The sequence below is a fragment of the Pistacia vera genome, unplaced genomic scaffold (genome assembly GCF_008641045.1).
Source record: "Pistacia vera cultivar Batoury unplaced genomic scaffold, PisVer_v2 Contig966, whole genome shotgun sequence".
NCBI classification, from domain to species: Eukaryota; Viridiplantae; Streptophyta; class Magnoliopsida; order Sapindales; family Anacardiaceae; genus Pistacia; species Pistacia vera.
The window spans coordinates 144,707-162,582 of NW_022196852.1; the positions used below are offsets into that span (position 1 = coordinate 144,707).

At 36.1% G+C, this 17,876-nt stretch overlaps 1 pseudogene; it reads right to left on the bottom strand.

Annotated features, from left to right (window-relative positions):
- Positions 1-364: 364 nt before the first annotated feature.
- Positions 365-16,344, bottom strand: LOC116121112 (annotated as a pseudogene).
- Between the last annotated feature and the right edge of the window lie 1,532 nt (positions 16,345-17,876).

Here is a 17,876-nt window from a genome sequence, read left to right on the forward strand (position 1 = left end):
ACCTAAAACTATACTAGAAAAGAGATCAATATACCATCCATCCTTGTATTGATAATACAATAAATTCAACATACAAAATTGAAAGAAAAAAATTATATCTTGCAGAGTTATCACCTGAAATCACTTCAAATGAATTATGTTCTGCCTCCTTAATCATCCAAAGAATAAGCCTCATTTAAATTTTCCCTCTCAAATTCACTGGGCTCCTCGCATAGACAAGAGCTGGCTTAACTAGTCTGCAATTCGGATCATATGGATAGAAAAATGCAAGCAACCACACAAAATTGAAGCATAGAATCTGCTAAAGCAGCCTCTAACCGCTTTCTTTTTACAATGGGAAACGGAGAACCCATGGCTAGGATTGAGCTACTGTGCAAAATGTCAATCACTCTCTCCACCATCATCTAAATAACATCCCTTGCAACAGTTTCTTGATCAAGCTGCAGACCAAAAGTTTAATACTTTAGATATTAAGGGCACTTGGTGACATTTCGTTATTGGTTTGTTTTCAAAAATATTCAAACAAACAAACTAAACAAATTAAACCTTTAACAGAGCTTGAGCAATAAGCTTCCCATCCCGAACAAAACCATCATTATCCGACCGCACAGCCATACAATCTCTGGGCGTTTCAAACAAAGACAACGAGAACTGCTTAAAAACAACAACAAGTCAAAATAATAAGACCCGAACTCGGGATATCGACCCGAATCCCCTTAACGGGGAACCACAAGAACAACTCCTGGGCGGAAATACCCGACAACGACCCGATCTGACCGTAGCTTAAAGTGCCGGAAACGTTCCTATCATAGGGCAATTCGCTTCGAATTTGGCATTGCACGCTTGCTCAAGAAGACCTCGAAACGCCCCCTACTGTCGAAGCTGAATTGCTGATCCCTTTGGGGAGCAGGGCCATGGGGAGTCTGGGCCTTGAGGATTGGTAGATTGATTCGTCGTCGGCGGCAGTGGCAGTGGCCATTGGAGAGTAAGAAAGGACAGTAGGAGAAGGGGGAGAAACATAACTGGGGGCGGGGAAGGGAGTAATTGAAAAAAAATAAAAAAGTTGGTTATTGAAACAAAGAATGAAGAATAAGAAATGAATTGAAATGAAAAATTTGTGAATGTCTGTTAGGGTTTAAGGATTAGGGAAGAAGAAGGAGACAGTGGTGCCAGCTTGAGTACAGAGAGGATTAGGCGAATTATCAAATTGGTGGAGACTGTGGGGTCCGCTTTCTGCGGGTTGGGTCAGATGTGTTTGCCACAACTTCGTTCCAGTGGGCAGATCTGAATGCAGATGGGCACGTGGAATTGGTATGGGGGCTATGGTAATTTTACGTGAGTTTTTGTCACGTGGGTCAAAATTTAACTAGACTTTCTACGTTTATCTTTATTATTAAATTATAATTTGAGGACACACATATACCGGAAAATAACACAAAAAAGTGAAATAAAAAAATAAAAATAAATAAAACGTATTTCAGACCAAACTATGATGCTTGATGGGAAAGTAGTGATCAGATCTCTATAGTCCATACTATAGCATAGATGGATCCAGAGAATGAGGTGTTAATAGATAATACATACGAAAGCTAGATCTACAAAAATAATATTTGAAAGACTGGATTAAAATGCAGTAAAATGAAACCACAAGGACTAAAAGGAATTTATCTCCTCCTGAAAATAATTGTGTAGAAGGGACAAGGCATGTGAAGCAAGGGAAATGTTGGTGGCGTGATTATTGTTATGATTTTGTCTTCATTTTAATTAATTAAATGTAGTAAAATAGGATTTGTTTTATTGCAATAGTTGTTGTAATTTTGCGACAATAGTGTCCACATTCTTTTTCGTTCAATTTTATGCTATTATGTTCATATGCAATCATTCACTATATTTCCATTAATAATTTTAGTTTTACATTTATTACAATCTGTTGTGTTTGTCCCAAGGCTAGGCTACAAGTTTAGCATACATTTTCAAGCTTATCATGTCCTACACCTAAAGTTGGGGAGGGATGACGCTGTCAAAATTAAAAAAATCAATACAAGTTTGAATTAAAATAAATATAAATTTTATATTATAAAATTTTCATTAATTAATATATTTATACTTTATAAAATAATAGAAATTGAATTGAAATGGATCCTATATTATATACATTGGCTAAAATTGAATGATATGTGTTAAAAATCTATTTAAATAACCAAACACTTGTATAATTAAATCTACTTTTTCATAACACTTGTAAACAATTAATGTTAACTCTTATTTGAATCAAACACTTTTTTATAACAATATAAAAATGGATAAAACAATATGGTCCCAAGAACCCATCTTCTCTGTAAAAAAAAAAAACACAAAATCGACCCATACATGTTAATGATCCCAAGGCCAACTCCAAAATAATTTTAAAAAATATATTCTTGCTTCCTTTAACTTCAATATATCATCACAAATAAAAAAAAAAAAATTGATACAATTTTGGTCCCAATAGAAACTTTATCTTCCTAAATTTATCTATAATTTAAACTTAAATTTTCAAAATAAAATTAATACAAATATAAAATTTATTAATTTTGTCCGACAAAGTGAAGAAAAAAACTTAATCTATAATTTAACCTTAAATTTTCAAAATAAAATAATACAAATATAAAATGTATTAATATTATCCGACAAAGTGAAGAAAAAAAAGGCTTGTTGGCTTGATAGGTGGGAGAAAACTACATTTGTGTGGATAGAAATAGAAATTTAGGAAAAAATTTGAAACATAAGTTGTTGAAACAGCTATGTACAATAGAGAAAGAAATAAGTAAGAGAAGTAGGGAAACGGGTTTAGTTTTGATAGCCAAAAAAGAAAAATGAAAGTTTAATTTAGTTGATGGATTAAAGTTTTTTTGTAATTTACTTTTTATTTAGGGGCAAATTTGTAAAACTGATCCAAAAAAAATTTAAAACTTAAAGAGGGTCAACAAACCCTCCTTGACCCCCCTCCCTCCATCCCGACCTAAAGCCCCACGTTTCAGTGGGCCTTCAAAATTACCAAAAACTATTAAACAAGTTTTACATATTGGAATTGAACCCATAATGGAATTCCCTTATTTACTCAGTGGAGTTAAGTAAAGAACTAGGATTCCATGGAAACCCAATTTCACAATAGGAATCCTGATTCTATGGTAAGAAATCCAAAAAACTTTGGCTCCGTTTGGTTGGTTAGTGGGAATACTATTATTAGTATTTCCAAAAAAGTTAAACAGTAAAATGCCCAAAAACTTACAATATTATTCAACTTTTTTTAAACCCCCTAAATTTGTTAATTTAATTAAATACCCATAAATATTTTTTTTCAAAATTGCAAAAACACCCCTAAACCCACATTATACCAGATTCCGGCCACCACTACCGGAAGTTGGCCGGAATCTGATATAATGGCGCACTACTGGCTGAATCTGGCCAGTAGTGCGCCGATCTAGCCTTTTCTGGCTAGATCCACCATGGATCTGACCGGAAAAGACTAGATCTACGACTAGATTTGGCCATTGACGGCCAGATCTGGCTGCATTTGCTTGTCAACGATGGTCGTATCTTTAGCCGTCGTTGACGAGCAAATGCGGCTAGATCTGGCCGTCAATGGCCAAATCTAGTCGTAGATCTAGCCTTTGTCGGCCAGATCCACTATGGATCTGGCTGGCAAATGCCATATCGGCGCACGACCAACAAGATCCAACCGGTCATGCGTCGATACTGCGACTCCGGTCACCCTCTGGCGGTGGTGGCTTGCTGTGATTATTCAATGGGTGGATTGGGGGTGTTTTTGTTAACTTTCAAAGTTTTATTATAGGCGTGTTTAGTAAATAAACAAACATAGGGGGTATTTTTATTAATTTTCAAATCATATATCGTAATACCCGCCCAATTCAACTTTTTTTAAATTTTTTCCAAAAACTTTTCTAAAAAATGCAAAAAAGTGAACTAAACGAAGCCTTTACTTTTTGACCCTATTGGTTGGATGTTGTTGACTTATTTTCTTATAATTTTACAGCTATGGTTTTGACTTTTGATTCTTTTGTTGACAAGTAAAGAATGGTGTTATGCCTAAAATAAGGGCTTACTCATGCTGATGTCATAGAGCACTAATCAGAGTTTAGAAAGACTTTCTACCGTCCGGAGCCTGTCACGTCTCCAAAGGCAAAAGGAATATGGTTGTCAACAATCCAACCGACTCAAACATTTGTCTATTAATGAATTTAGTTCGCACACCTGTCCAAACCTCATTTAATTTAAGGATATTCTTTGAGTTCTCAACTAATGGAATGACAAGAGAGATCTGCACGACACCAAGCCACTTGCAAAAATGTAATCATTACTTTGAGCACAGCGGGTATAAATAGGCAACTCCCCTTCACAAAATCGAGGTCAAACACTCTTGAATTCAACAAAGAAAATAAAAAAGACATACTATTGGAAAGAGACTAACTTGACATTTTCTAAGAATATTTAGAATACCCAGTACTTGTAATACCAGATCGCAGTTCACGACCTCTTGTAATCTTGGCTAACTACCATAAACATACTTATATAAAAGAACATAGTGAATGTAGGATTTGTTGTAAGCATCTGAACCACTATAAAAATCTTACTGTCTACTTTATTTCTTACGTCTTTGCAGGCTACTAAGTAAACGGTACCTCACCCATTTACTATAATCTGCTCACGTGTGACTTCTTAGCACTTTACAAGTGCGAAGTTGTTGGTATCAAAATCATAATCAATTCTGTTATTTATTAACGATTTGAATCTCTTACCTTATCCATTTCCCTTTTCCTTTCAATAGAAGTCCAATAAGTAAACATGGTTAGTGTTTTCTAAGTCCACATATTTTATCCTTTAAAAGATATTGAAATTGTAATTTCAATAAAAAATGTATATAATTATTTACTACTTTGTAAACGGTTTATTGTAAAGTTTATTAGACTTAGAGGTTTTAATAACACAATAAACTCAAATGTTATTGTGTGATAGTTAATTAGTTCATATCAATAAAACGAAGCATAGCGAAGAAATGGGCAATGGAATAAAGAGTGATAGTCAATGGATTGAAAGTAAAAAAGGTAGAAATTAAAGGTTATCACGAGTGCCAAAACTTAGAAATAATGTCATAAGAATCTTATTCTCTAACAATATATATTGTCTTTAACTTACCAAAAAGAATTTTAATGTAACAAAAAACAGGATGAGACGCAGTGGAAAGAAAAAAATTTCTTCTGAAATTACTGATATGGTGCAAGGAAATATCTCATAATATAAATTTCGTGAAGGTCCACGAGAAAACTTGGAGAATTTGGCATGTGACTGCGGTCGTCTTGGCACTACCAACTTGCAATAATAATAAGAGTAAACGATTATTTTCCTACCCAAATAACGGCCTAATGACACTTTTCTATCCAAGCTTTGAAACAATACAACTTTATTACCAAACGTTATATTCTGTTAATAATTCCTGTTAAATACAATGATATTCATTGTGAAGATGAAAATACTCTTCTCTCTTCTTCTTCTTCTTCTTCTTTTCTCTCTTCCCCCCCCCAGTGGCCCCAAATCCTCCACCCCTCCAATTGGCCAGCCGATCACGTCACCTTTCTAGTTGATTTGGTTGGAATTTGACATCATTGGCCTTCCCTGTCGCCACCAACCTTCTCGCGCAAATCAACAGTGTGTACTGGCTAGGGAATGGAGTGGGATGGCGCCTGTTTGGGTTGCTTTTTAGGCAAATTGAAGGGTGTTTAGAAGGATGGTGTAGGATTAGAGGTTGTTGGTGAGAAATTTGTGGTTGGTGGAAAGAGTGGTAGAGGTTGGGAGGTAGTTTACGAGCAGTCTATGAACAGTGTAATGACTCTCTCTCTAGCTAGTATACTCGTAAAATAAACAATAAAACTCACTATATATAAATATTACGAAAATATACATGTACATGAGTATAAAATAATGGGCCCAGTTTTTCTTTATATATACAAAACTATACATAGCGTAAATAAATATCTCAAGAAGCTCGACAGTGTTGCCCAACCCTTCTGCATCTTGACATTCCAAGCGATCGCATCTCATCTACTACCTGCAAAAACATTGAAAACAATGGGTTGAACACTAATTGCTTAGTAAGTAAACCCGCTATGCTACCCTTCTATCTCCATTGCTCATATTCTGAATTCTTTCCTTACATAACACTTCTCTCTTCTTCTCTGTTCTTTTCTATTCTTTCTCTTTGGTCTTTCTCTATTCTTTTTCTGTTTTATCTCTCTGTTCTTTCTCTATTCTTGTTTCTCACTTACTAACATGTAAGCACAATTGGAGAAACTAATTCCGAATAATATGAATGCCATCATGCATGTGCATAAATACATAAAGAATGCAATTTCTTTTCTGTTTTCTATTTCTCTTCTTTCTTTCTGTGTTCTATTCTTTCTTTCTTTCTTTCTTTCTGTTTTGTTCTTTCTTTCTGTGTTCTATTCTTTCTTTCTGTTCTGTTCTGTTCTTTCTATTCTTTCTTTCTATGCTGATCGAACTCGATTGAGGCATAGATTCGGAACCCTGGCCATGTGAGTGGGTATAGTCCTCATCTACATGCACTTCTATCGGACTATACATCTCTTTTTTCTGATTCTGAGGTCGCTCACTAAAGGCGGTGTGCATGTAGATAAATTATGTTGGTACAGTTCTCATCCACATATACTTTTAACAAACTGTACACTTACTTCTTTCTGATTCTGAGGCCACTCACTGAAGGCGGCGTGTATGTGAGACTATTCTTCTTTGTCACTCACAGGTTCTCCATCGCAACAACCTTCTCATCTCTTTTTTTTTTTTTTTTTACAATTAATTATTTTCTTTCTTTTTCTTTATTCTTTACTATTCTCATCCATGTGTATGTGCATGGAACTATACTCATTCTTTGCTATTCTTTCTAAATGCAAATGTGAGAATGCATTATAGCATATAAAAAATATCATTAGAGAACTAGTATTTTCTACCAACAACATTCCCATACTTGAAATCAATCATAGATTATTAGACTACAAAATATTTTGAGGTAGTCATTCTGCACAGGTCATATTCAAGAAGGCATGTCTTGAGTTATACACATCGAATTGCTACGATCTTGTCTCGTTTTAAAGCTTAGAGATAGGGCTACAACCTTTATGTTTAGGTCTCAAACCAGTTCAATCAGTAAGATGCCCAAAAATCACTTAGAATGTCACGGCTGTGATAGGGCAACCATGGTAACATGTTTTCTCTTAGAATTTTCATCAAACAAATTGTATGCATACTCAAACTCTATTTGGCTACACTTCTACTTCTTTCTTAAGCCACCAATATTTAGAGCAAAACTCCATTAAATCAACACTAAACCTAGCCAGGAAACTACACCCCATAAAGTCTACTCAAACTCTTTCTAAATTCAACCAAACTTCCATCAATCACCATATAGGCAAAGTCTACATTCTTATGGCTGAATTTTAATTATCATCAAGTATCAATCTCATCAAAACTTATCAAAAACATAAGCGCATACATACATGTACAAATCTCTACAAACTTACTCAAATCAAACTTAGGGTTTGATTTACTTACCTTAATCTTGGGTAGTTCCACACTAGAAACTCTCTCTTTGGGTAGATCTCTTCCTTCTTAAACCCTAAGCATATAACTATAAGAATTCAACACTTTAAAAATTAATCTCACATACTAGAAACTCTCTCTTTGGGTAGATCTCCTCTTTTTCTTAAACCCTAAGCATATAACTATAAGAATTCAACACTTTAAAAATTAATCTCACATCATATTGCAAGAACTCTTACCTTTGGATGCTTAGGATTGAATATCTACCAAAATCCAACCAAAAAATCCTCTCAATTGCCTTGGAAATTTGATGAAGAAAATGAGAGAATTTGGAGATGAAAGTGGCGTGTGAGGGAGTAAAGAATGATAGGGTTTTTAAGAATGAACTCAAAATCTCTCATTTATTACTTCTACTTTCCCATTTTGCCCTTGCACTTTCTATGAAATTTCATCTATGTCCCTTAATCAATTACAATAATGCCCTCATTTTTATTAACTTCTCCATGAAATTCTATCTCTTTTCACTCCCCCATTTTTCAACTAATTATGAGTGAAAAGATCATTTTACCCTTAATAAAATTTTAAGGCATTTTCTTCACACTTGTTCAAGATACCTTTAACAAAATTCAACTAAGGGTATTAGAGAATACGTAAAGCTACGTACCTCGATGTGGGTGTTACAAACAACCTACAGACATGTTGTGTTAGGATTTAATCAAGGCAAAACGCAATGGAAATTAAATTTTTTTGATTAAAACCTAGAACCCACGATCCTTATAAAGAATTAAACGTTATTTACATGCCATAAAAATATAATAAACCATTTAAAGTTTCAATTTCATACCAAAAGTTGGTGGCTCCTTGGATTGATTATAGAAAAACACTACCACTTCAAGAATAAAGGTGAACAAACGGTAATTCACATAAAGACAAGAATCCAAACAAGGACAAGAATCCATACAAGATCATTCTGCTAGAATGAAGATGGTGGTTCAAAGAAGATAGGGGATGAAAATTTCAAAGAGGAATTTGCTCTCTCACTTTAGCTTGGGTGGTAAGACTAAAAGATTAAGGTAAAATTATTTTAGTTGCCCTTTTTATACGGCAACCAAAACCCTAACATGCTTTGGAATATTCTTAAAACATTCCTAGTAATATTTAATATTAATTCCTTAATATTTAAATATTACTTGTTCCCCAAGTAAGAGTTGGTATTTCATTATTATTATTGTTAATTATTTAATACATATATAAATACACATGTGTGCATATATAATAATCTATTATTTAAAATATATGTACACTAATACATATATTTAAATAAATATGTAATTTTACAAAATAAATCCCAATATAAAATTGGACATAAGTGACAACCTTCCAGCAAATTTAATTGCTCCGTAAGATTTACTAAAATATCTCTTCGTCTTGAAAAGATGAAATTGCCCTTATTCATTATCTTCCTTAAATTGTCTTTTAAGTGTGCGACCTGTAAGCTCCTTATCATGTCGGTAGTAAGCAGTATCGCGATTAACACCTTATTAATTGTCTCACTATACATAGACCAAGATTGGTCTCTAGAAAGACATCATAGCCACCCGACGAATACAGATTCAGCATAACAACTACCTATCAATGGTATGGTTACCATGCAATTCAATTTCTTCATCATCTATTATCTCACGAAGGTTTGAAGCATAGAAATAGTGTCAACTTCAAGTATGAAATTCCTTGACATATTCGTATTCGGTTATCGGACCAACGACCAAATGAAATTGGATTCGAACTCAATTCCATTGTGGCCACCAATTTAAGGTCGTTGCCTTTTACCAAATATCTTCCATAACATACTTCTTGATGTAGCTAATCACTACCATACTAATAACCCTAAATAGGATTACGTTTGGCTAGCGTCAAATTACACCAATATTTACACAAGACGTTCTGGTGATCTCAAGTCTTTGGATCACATGCACCACCATCCATTAGAGGATACATTTTTTTGACACCAGGGTTACCATTATATGGAATCCTTTACATGAGCCAAGCCAGTGAACTCATGAATAACAACCAACCCATAGTAACTAATTTCAACAAAACATAAAAAAAAACCCTAGGTTGAGTGACGAATGGTAAACAATGGGTTGTCGTGGTCAGAGAGGATGGGGATTTTGAAAAAGGAGGTGCTGGTGAATTGAAGGTGGTGGCAGAAGGGGTTATCATCACCTAAATCAACCAGAAATCGGCAAAGGATAGTTACACAAATTGACGATTGTGGACGGAAAATTACGGGTGCGACGAGGAGGGAAAAGGGTGAGGTTTTGATGGTGGGACGTCAGGGTTCTTGTGGTGGTGACAAGGAAGGTTGACTGTTTCTTAGAACGGTCAAATTGACCGGAGTAAGAAAATGTGCGATTAGGGCAAGGTGAAAAAGGAGAAAAACAAAATTAATATTAATCAACCATCATGCCCTTATTTATAACGGACTTTAGACCATCCTACCTTTCTTCACAACAAAATTTACGAATGAAACTATGTTTTGGGTAGTAAAGTTGTATTGTTTTAAAGCTTGGGTGGGAAAAATGTCATAATGCCATTGTTTGGGTGGGAAAAAGTTGTTTACTCATAATCATAATAATAATAATGGTAGCAAGAAATTTTGGTCTTATGTTTTCAATAAAAGAGTCGTGTGGACTCCGTAACACATAGTGATAGCCAAATGATGTTACAAACAATATATTAGGTAATATTTTTATCTTTTGTACTTCATACTTGGATTTTAATTTGAGTAAACAACTTTTTCCCACCCAAGCTTTGAAACGATACAACTTTACTACTCAAAGCACATTTTCATTAGTAAATGTCGTTGTGAAAAAGGTAGGATGGTCAATTAACATTAATTTCGTTTTTCTCCTTTTGTAGTCGCTAACATTTTGTGCTTCGTTTCTTGTGACCATTTCTTCCCATATGACCATCAGTTTTGGCTATTTGGCCAAATTCTGACACCACTGAACTCCTCGACACTTCCTTCAAAATCCTTTCACTGCCTTTTCCAATACCCACAATCACACTCACCCATTGCACCCTCCATTCACCGACCGACAACCACTACTTCTTTGCGTGATGTCAAAGCTTTAGTCTTGCTATTCTAAGCCAGTTTCGATGGTGAAAATTCTCTCCATCATCACCATTTGAATCTCCTATCTCCTCTCTACAAAACCTCTCATACTCTAGCACCTGATTTCTTACCGATTGTTGACCACTACAAAGCTAGGGTTCCATGTTCTTAGTTGACTTATGGTTGATTCTGACAATGAATATTCAATCGATCACTATCATTCGATCCACCGGCCTCCACTTTACAAAACCCTTCTTACCTTAGCTCCTGTTAACTTGCTAAATGCCAGTTGAGACTCATCGCCTGCCGCCGCGATTGAGTTGCTTTTATCAGTTGATTTGGCTTTGTTTTGGTTGTTTTTTTGGGTTAATTGGCTATAGTTGTATGTTTGGTGATTGTTTGTGGTTGTATTTTTGGGTTGTTCTTCTTGCTAGTGACCGCTGTTTGTTTTGCCTCTTCCTAAGCACACTAACTACCCGACAGATTGCCCCAAAGAGTTTCGTCCTTGACTTCTAGCGATTAAGGAGTGACTATGGGTAGGGGTGAGATGGGTTTGGTAGGGGGTTGTTGGTGAGTTGAATGGTGGTGTTGGGGTTAATTTCTTGTGTCAGAATCAGCTAGAATTTGGGCTGAGGCTTGCGAAACTTTGATTTGCGGTGTCCAGCGATTAGGGGTTGATCTTTGGTGGGTGTATTTCCGTCTTCATAATGAATATTACTATATTTAACGAAATATATTGTTTCGGTAGTAAAATTGTATTGTTTCAAACTTGGGTGGGAAAATGTCATTAGACTGTCATTTGGGTGGGAAAAAGTTGTTTACTCTTTTAATTTCGACAATAATGGTTTATTTTATACCCATATTAATTATATTGAAATGTAAAATGGTAAAATTAAGCAGAATATATACTTGGTAACTAAATTACTAATTAATAGCGATTAGGTATTGTAGAAGATCATTACTTAGTTACTTGATCTTAGTTCATTCGAGTTAGACCTCGCAAAAAGGGACCCATACCCGCAGGTTCACAGGTACCTAGATAATTTTTGCGGGTATGAGATAATATATTTGGGACCCGTGGTATCATTACCCGTACTCGACCCACTCATTATTTTTACGAGTGGGTTGGATGATACTCGCAAGTACCCGTACAAACATTGAAAAGTAATAGGTTTGTAGAAAAGGGAAGAAAAAAAATATTTCCTTTCCTTTCCTTCTCTCTCTAGCTCCATATCTGGATTCTTTTCTCCATCAATATATTGATTTTCTTCTTTGTCTACCTCTATTGTTGCCTTTTCTTCTATCACTTGCTCCATTGTGCATTTTCCTTTCTCCAACTCATCTTAAATCCCAACTAAAAAGAAAATTTTGGTCTAGTGACCGACTATTCTTTCTTTGGATTTTTATTGATTTGAAATTGGATTTTATGAGTGAGTGAAGATGTGATGGTGGTGAATTGAATTTATTTTCTAATTTTATTTTATTTATGTGGACGGATTTCTTTTATGGGGGTGGAACTTGTAGTGTAATGTTTTGGACTTCAAACTTTGAAGTCTGATAAGTGTAGTGGTGTTGTGGCTTGTGTGCTAAAGTATGAAATTTGAGAAAATGGACGGGATTTTAATTATTTCTTTGGTGAATGGTGTGTTGTCGTAGGCAACCAAGATTTTAAACCTTCCTAACCTAACTACTGAACTGTAAATAAGGTAAGCAAGGGTCGATCCCACGAAGAGTGTCTAGCCGAATTTTCGATGATGTAAATAAGGCTGGGGGGTTTTGAGTAAAACAGAAAACAATCTTAGCCAAAAACAAAAACAAAAACAATTCAATTCGAAATCAATTAATATAACGAAACTTGGTCTTAGTCAATATCCACCATCGGAATCTTACCACTGATCATTGATGCAAAATTAAATCAATTCATACCTGAATATTCACCGTTGAAACTATTTTCCTATCTCTCCTTAATTGTAATTAATTAAGAAACAAGCGATCTTAATTAATCTTACCACTAAACAAACCTAGACAAGCGCTCAAGATTTAATCTAGTGGCAGCCTTAAGAATTAGAGAAATCGATGAAGCTAAACAACACAAACTCAAGCGGTTGTATTTAATTTAGTTGAGTGTTCTTCTTAAGATTACTAATTCCCGACGCAGTAAATTATTAACCCTAATTGCTTCACAAGTTAGAGGGATCAAACAATTACGGATTTGATATCTAACTTAGCAGTAGATTGCAACAATTAATAAACTAGTAGGCCTCCTAGTAATTAAACGAAACAATCATAAAAATAAGCATAGAAGAACATCCAATACTCAAAGCATAAAATTGAACACTGAAATAAAACGTATTAGATCTCACAGTTATTGATTCCGAGGCCTCCATTTCCTTCGACTAAGGTATAAAAATTAGCCTCTCATGGCCATCACGAATATTCCAAAGGAAAAGTTACAGAGAAAAACCAAAGAGAGGCGTGTGTGTTGTGTGTGTAATCCCTAATCTAATCTGTCTCTCCAAAATATCCAATTCGAATTTGAATTCTACTAAATCTAAATCTCCTAAAAATATTCTAAAATCCCAAAATAACCTTTATCATCCTAATATGAGTAATTGAAAATAATATAAAGTCTTAATACAAAATAGGAAAATGGTGTGTCCAGCTGTAATTTTCGTGCAGTAGGTCTTCAAATCTTCCAATAAAAATCTGCTTATTTGAATTGCATGACAAGGCAGAATGTTCCAGAACGTCCAATGCAGATGTGTCAATTTCAAGCTCGATTACAACCTTGATGCAGCGAGTATTCTCCAAACTCAAAACATGAAAGTTGTAGATCTCTTTCTTAGCGTTCCACATCATTTTGAATCATCTCAATCGGAGTTTGGATGAGAGAGTTATGCCCAGATTACGAAATGACATCGAAACTGTCCGAATTTACTTAATTAATTCCATTTTGCAATTAACGCCTCCATTTGCATCCTAAATCAAAATAGAATAATAATGAGTATATATAGGCAGCAAATAAGTATAAAAGACTAGACATTAAGGGAGGGTAAATATGACATTTTGCATTCTCATCAGTGAAGAAGATTATTTAAGAAAACATAACAGAGAAAAGAGAGAGAGAGAAAACAGGTGACTCGCGGGTAGACCTGGCAAAACAGGTTAATACCCATGGGTACGAGTAGGTATTTTATGACCTGTTTACATTTGACCCGTACCCAACCCTACTTGTTTTAAAGATGGTTGGGCTGGGTATTCCCGCGGGTACCCATATTTTGAAGAACAAAATTAAAACTTTTTTTTTTTTCATTTGTAATGTAATTGACTAAGTCTTGTAGCCCGTAGAGTTTTTTTTTTTTTTTTTTTAAGTTTCAAAATAGAAAAATACAAAAGTCAAAAAAAAAAAAAAAACACTCAAAGTGAAAAAGTCGCCACTAACACCACTCACAAGTCACAAGACTCACACTCGACAAAACGCACATCGATATCACCCGTCGATATCACCCGTCGCACCACCACCATGCACCAGACCAAGCGGGAGACATAGTTGCCACTCTCTCATCAGTCATCTCTGTCACTCGAAGAGCTGCTAACACCAATCACAACTCAAAGAGCCGCCAACACCCAGTGTACAACCAACGTGCGACTCCATCAGCAACTTCCACTATCTGCAATGTAGCAACAACCAACAACAATAAGATTTGGTTGTGAAATTTTTTGGTGAATTTAATTTGAATATGAAGTATTTGATCATAGGGGTGTAACTACAAAAAATGAAAACTATATAATTTTGGGGGTGTAACTATAAAATTTAAAAATTGGAATGAGAAAATATGGGTACCCGTGGGTCGACCCGTACCCATATAGGATAGAGTATGGGTCCAATATTTTGGACCGTATAGAACCAGTTCATTTTTACTCGTACCCATTTTACCTGACTCGTATCCACCTGACCCACCTGTTTTGCCAGGTCTACCCGTAGGTCCACCCGTATCGCATGATCAGGTATAGATGGTGTATTTCTTTACCCGTTCAAAATTTTTACCCATTTGACCTGTACCCATGATTACACAAACTGTACCCTCCCGGCCTACCCATTTGCCAAGTCTAATTCAAGTATGCCAGTTATGCCAAAATTAAATCATTAGCCTACTTGAAGATGATTCACAGAAAATAATACTTATTATATTTAATTCAATTATTCAAGTGCTGTAGAAAGGAAAATATTAGATAAAACAAGAAATAGGAGCATATCCTCATTCTATTAAATTTAGGATAATACTTTATATACAAACTTTTTAAACAAACTTTTTTACAAACTTATGTGTTTTAAGATGATTGGATAACTTTAAATTTAAAAATAAATTAAATAATTAAAAAAGATTACATGATTAAACATGAATGATTGCTGTTGATACGAGATTCGCACCAACTAGAGCAACCTGATTGACCTTCATGGAATCGGAACAGATGTGTGCGTGATTAAGGATATCCAACAATGTATGAATGTAAAACAACAAAGTAAATGACACTGGATGTTTTTAAAGTGCTTTGGCAAGTTGTAATCTTGAGCCCACGTCCACTATTTTCTTATTTTTCTTTGAGAGCTTACAAGAAATTTAGTATAATGCCTAGACTAATTTGCCAATCCCCTTTCCATCATTGAAAGGGGTTTATATACAAGTTTTGTACAAAGGAAAGAGCGAAAATAAATGGATTACAATTAGGATTGAAATGTAACTCTGATATTCTCGCGAGTAAGTGCTGAGATTGTGCCATGCTTGCTGTCAATATGATCTCTTCTGAGATATCTGAGATCTAAGGTTTTTTGTGCACTACTTAAACAACTGTCGAGATTGGTCACGACTAGCTTATGCTGGGTCGAGCTACATCTCGACGAGCTTCTGTTGGGTCAGACAATCGTTTGAGTTGAACTAGTTCTGGGTCGGGTTATAACCTCGTAGAACTTTAACGTTTCCGAGCTTGACAAAAAAATCACACACAACATCTACCGTCTAGTGTTCGAGGCTCATTTCGAGCTTCAAAGACTAATTTCTCGATTTGATGTCAAGCTCAGACTTCGAAGATTGCATGCTAAATGAAGATCTGATCGAGCTTCATGAGTCGGACTCATCTCTGATCGAGTAATCCACACTTGGCCTTTTCTCTGTTGTAATATTCTCGAAAAACTCAAAATTTGAAATGAAGGGCATGTGAGTAATTTCCACATGGTCATGTCGCATTAAATGCGACCAGCTTTTGCAATTACTTTTCATTGCGTGTGGGTGACTACAGCTGTCCATGCACAAAGTCGAGGAGATGTGCGGTTACGGTTATGATTGTAGCAATCTGACAATTGATCGACCTTCGTGGATAATTGATACGTGGCCACGTCAAATGGTCAAGATTGGTCGACGAATGAAGGGTTGAGATTTGCTGTAGATTAACGGTTGCGATCGAATCCCACCTCTTCGTCTCCCATGCACACCACTATAAAAGCGGGTAACTTCCTCAAAAAACAACACACTTTGCAAAAATACTCAGACCTTCTTTGCTTTTACTCCATCGCTAGTCTCTTGACTCATGACATTTTTTTGGCGAGTATCCTCCATTTTTACACTTCGGTAAGGTTTCCTTCTCCTCCTTTACTTGTTTTTACGTCTTTTGCTATTGAGGATGGCAATTGACGTGGCCACATTAAGCTTTTTAAGGGCTTTTTTAGGGTTTTTTTAGTATTCCCGTCGCTTTTGGGTTTAAGAAGGGTTTATAGAGACGATCGCTGGAATCCCGGTAGCTCGCTTGTCTCTACTAACCGATGTGAGCTATCTTGGGTGCCTGAACTGAAAGCAAAGTGTGGATAGGTCACTGAATTTTCGAGCTCTGACACTTGATCGCTTCTGTTTCAGGTACCTAGAGGCGAGCTTCCATCATTTCTTCCTCCAACTCCCACTACATAGATCGACTTTTCGGTTCCCCTATGACCTCGGTAGTTCACAGGGAAGTAGTCCTTGAGGTTTCTGAGGACCTTGTCATATGGAGCTTGAATCTCGATGCTGTGGGCTCTTCAGACCATGCTTCTGCGGAGACTCCTCTAGTAAAGGAGTCTCTATTTCAAAGGCCTGAAAGGAACCAAGTTCCTCGATTGGGGCCATGGATATTGAGCACATAAAAGACGTTTATGCGACTCAACTTCCTTTGATGGCCTTAGGAAACTTCTCTCGAAAGAATTACCCTGCTGGTTGGGCGGAGATTTCAGACACCCTATTGAGGTGTGGAATGTTTGTTCCTTCTCACTTCTTCATCACCAATGTCTTGAATAGGTTTGGCATAGCTCCCCTTCAATTGACGGGGAACTCGTACATAATTATAATAGGTATTTACATAACATACATGATAGCTGATATAGGTGAGCTGTCTGTAGAGGAGCTCGTCCACTTGTATTGGCTGAAAAAGAGTCAAGACCAAACGTACTACCTCTCTAAGGCGAGGAAAGTACAATTTAATGGTTTGACCGAAGTCCCAAAGAAGGTTCTACACTAGGACTTGCTAAATTTTTTCTACAAGTCCGACGTGACTGGCACTTTCACCTCGGAAGCTAGTAAGACTTTGAACTTCATGCGGGCTAAAGAATATTTCCTAGTCTAGCAAGTAAACTAACTTTACAATCTTTCTTGTAGTAAACATCGAGCATAACTTTCTTCCCGAGGTGAACTTAGAACAGTTTCAGCGTTTCAGTGCTCTTCCTAACAGCAAGCACTATGTTACTCAGCTCATCATGCTCTCTCGGTTGACGACGTATTGCTTTTGCGTCGACGAAGAAAAATTTTGCACCATCTTCGAAAAAGGTGAATGCTTAATAGCTCATTGTTTTTGGTCTTGCTTTGTTAGGTCACTAACCACTTGCTCTTCCTTTACTGATATGTGGGCAGAGAAACCCAAGGGCTTGAAGAAGAAGGCATCTGCCCATAGTGCTACCAAGAATCTGTCAATTGTCCCGACGAGGAAGTAGCCTACTAACATTGCCTGGGTGATCGAGCAAGGTACCTCACGCCCGGTCTTGAAGCACGATAGTGGTGAACTTGGGGAGGGCCTAAATGCTAAGAAGCTCGTGACTGCCTTTAAGGTAGTCAGGGAGAAGGGTGCC